General features: G+C 45.9%; 1 long non-coding RNA gene across 1 annotated transcript; it reads left to right on the plus strand.

The window, feature by feature from the left end:
* The first annotated feature begins 716 nt into the window (after positions 1 to 716).
* LOC142922639 (uncharacterized) lies at positions 717 to 2601 on the plus strand. Its single transcript, XR_012940207.1, has 3 exons — positions 717 to 891; positions 1575 to 1650; positions 2383 to 2601. It is a non-coding gene; the product is annotated as an uncharacterized LOC142922639 (long non-coding RNA).
* Positions 2602 to 3416: the final 815 nt, after the last annotated feature.

Below are 3416 nucleotides of genomic sequence, written 5' to 3' on the forward strand. Positions count from 1 at the left end.
CCCTTCAAACCCATTGGTGAAAAAGAGCAAAGTTTATGTTAACATTATAAAATAATGTTTATATAATATATATTATATATAATGTTTACATTATATTATATATAATATAATGTTTATATAATATATAATATAATGTTTATGCAAGAGCCGCCATAAGGTTCATATGAATGGTTACCTAATAGCTTTTGAAACACGGTAATCGCTGTGAAGTGTAGTTTCCAATTCTTATTGTTCACTCAATCTCTCTGGCCTTTCTATGCAATATGAAGAAGGGTCATTGCCCGAAACGTCGCTTATCGGATTTTTTTCCTTTTTCAAGGCCTCAGTGCTACTGATGCATGAATTTGTTTGGTATTTGAAATGATACGAAGGCTCAGCAAGTGATTCCTTGCAGACATAAACAGAAGCGATACGCGCCACCCCAGCCACCTATGTCGCGAATCAATCGATTATCGCGATTGAGGGCTCGTGAATAAATTCTAGATTCAACGCCTTGTTTTAAAACGTGAACACAGCCGGCTCTAGTGACTGGAGTGGGTGGGTGTTGGATAATGTGAAACAATGACACGCAACGTATACAAATCTAAAACATAAATTCTTACGCACACGATCCGGTGTGCATATCGCGATCTTCAGGATGAATGATCACGTCCGAATCAATGCGTCGTCGTTGCTCCCCTAGCATGCGCTCTGCGTAACCCGCTCGTGTTGTTGTTGTTGTTTGCGGCAGAGTTTAGGACCTTCGTGGCCAAGAGCCGCAGCTCCCGAGGCAAAGGAGTGATGGCACGCTTCAAGGTGCCGGACTTGCTGAAGCATCTCATGGAACGATACGGGGCTCCGGATATTCACGATCTGGGCATCCGTATCACCAGCATACCTCTGGGCATTTCCGTACGTGCCGTGCCTGCGTGTACGAGCGTGTGTGTGTGTGTGTACGTGTGTATGCATTGCGTCGCTTGTTGACTGCGAATTGTATTATTATTGGATGCCTCAAGTAGACTCTTTGGTTCTTTCGGTAAAGTCACGTAGGTATAAAATAAAATAAATCAAGACGTTTCGGGCGCGACACAAGCGTCCGTCTTCAGGTGGGAAAGCCTTGGTGTGCTGCTGAGGCAGACTGTTTTAAATGGTTTGAAATGTGTGTAGCCCATGGGTCATAAAGAAGTGGCCAGGGCTAGTGATGTTAACGTGAGAAATTAGCGTGTAACTGTAAGGTAGGAAAGCGGCCTCCTCCTCGATTTTACGTGACTTTACCGAAAGAACCAAAGAGTGTGGATTCCTGCAGTCGCGAAAGCTTCAAATCAAGATTGCCTCAAGTATGTATTGTTGTTGCCCTTGAGGGGGTTTACTTTCTGAATTAAATGCGTTCTGGAATTGCTGACACACAGCCACAACGTACGTGTCGCTGTGTTCACACCTGAGAGTGACACTGCATCAGCCTTTTACCAATATCCCCCCTCCCCTGCGTTTGCCTTACACGGCCACAATGCTGAGCTATCCTCAGTTGCTCAGGCACGCAAGTTTCACACCTGTCTCCCTGTCAAGTGAATGTGGTGTATCCTTTTGTCATGCAGTCTGAGACAGACTTCCAACACGACTTCAGTTTTGTGGGTGCAGTGCTGCGACAAGAGCACTGAAGTAACTGCTCGTGTAAGTACATCATGTTACTATATATCGTATTGAAGGCTGAGGCCTATTTTACTGTACCGCTCCTTACAGAAATCTTCTTTCCCGAGTGGTTGTGCATTTGTCGCTTTTTTCAGAGGTTCGCGATTCGATCCCAGAAGTCGCCCTAGTTAATATTGCGGGTGTATTATCCAAAACTGCATTTCTATATGCTTCACAAATAATGTAAAAAAAAATCCCGTGTTGTTATTAATGAATGAGGAGGACATGTGTGCCGGCGTCAGAATCAAAATTTGCAAATCTAAACAAGTACTCAGAAATGACTGGATTGGGTAAAACCACATGTATATATGTTCAACTTCTTTCGCACTGTACGTAGCCAACTGTGCTTATCGGAGGTGTGGAGGACAACAAACTGAACACAAAAAGCAGTTCTAAAGAAATTGTTTTCAATATAGATTTAAAAGTGCATAGCTCCAATGGCTTCCTGATATCGGAAGGAAGAGCATTCCAGTTGGCCGCAGAAGCCCATCTGAAAGCGAGTGATGCGGTGACTGTCTTTGTTCGATGGCTTGCCAAAAGCCACTGCTGCTAGGATGATCCACCAATCCCATCTCTCGATTGCAATCGTGCATTAGCAGCACACCTTGCATTCGCTGTTGAACCACTCGTCCATCACGTGTTCCATCATCGCAACTACAGCACTGCCCTGCACCTGTGGCCGCCACAGTTGCTAACATTGTGTTGTTTGTTTAGGTGATCGGCAAGGCCCAGAAAGGCGAGCGGGAGGCGATGGACCGTGGGCTGGCTCGCATCGAGTGTGACATTAAGCAGGAGGTGGAGGGCCGGCCACACAAGATCAAGAAATACCTGTTGGAGTCGTTCCCCTTGCCAGGGACGAGCGCCGATCTTCGCCGACAGTTCACGACACAGCCGGCGGCCGAGATGGTGCTGCAGGTCTTCCAGAACGCCGAGGACATCTTTGTGAATAAGCTGAAGAAGGTGGGGCCATGGCGTCTGGACTTAATGCAACAAAATTACCTTGCGAGAACATTCATGCATTTGCTTAGATTTGTCAAAGATTTTCCATAATACATTTGTCCTCGGAATTATTTAATAAGTGATAATCGCCATACGTTTCAAGTCTGTGGATACTTCCACCATTATCAAAAGACTTGCTCTACCACTGAATTAACACTCCTCTATAATATTTAGGGCCATCGCTTTCACAAAATTCAGTCACACGTTGAAACAAAAGTAAGGGGGGGCATTGAAATCGGTCGGACATCTATGCATGTATCACCCTCTATTTGTCCCAACAGAGTGATATGGCTGCACGTGGTTTGGGTCCTTTGTTGTTTCTACCGACAGTGTGTGCAGGACTTCCTGGGGCAGGTGAAAGGGGACACGCTGGCCCGGAAGCTGTTTCAGTTGGCCCTGTGCTGTAGCTCCCTCGAGACTCCTCGCGACCTCGTGGTCAAGGAGAAACCGGCCGCGTTTCTCGGCAACATCAGCACTCCCGACACCAGACCGCCGCCTACTCCGGGGAGTAAGGAGACAAATTTGCATATACAGTAGACTCGATTATCTGCGCTAATGACGTGGAGGATGGCTGCGGATAATTAAAAATCTCGGATGATCCAAAGATATCTATTTTTTGCGGATCTCTATGCCACAAACTAACGATCAACCGATCGATGCACGTGCTGGGTGATAACACTTTCCTGCTAATTTGACCAAGTCCAATATCGGCTCAACTTTCATGTGACGGACATTACTCTCACGTTCAG

The sequence above is a fragment of the Petromyzon marinus genome, unplaced genomic scaffold, assembly GCF_048934315.1.
Source record: "Petromyzon marinus isolate PM22_M1 ecotype Great Lakes invasive population unplaced genomic scaffold, UKy_Petmar_22M1.pri1.0 PM_Scaffold_13, whole genome shotgun sequence".
Taxonomy (NCBI): domain Eukaryota; kingdom Metazoa; phylum Chordata; class Hyperoartia; order Petromyzontiformes; family Petromyzontidae; genus Petromyzon; species Petromyzon marinus.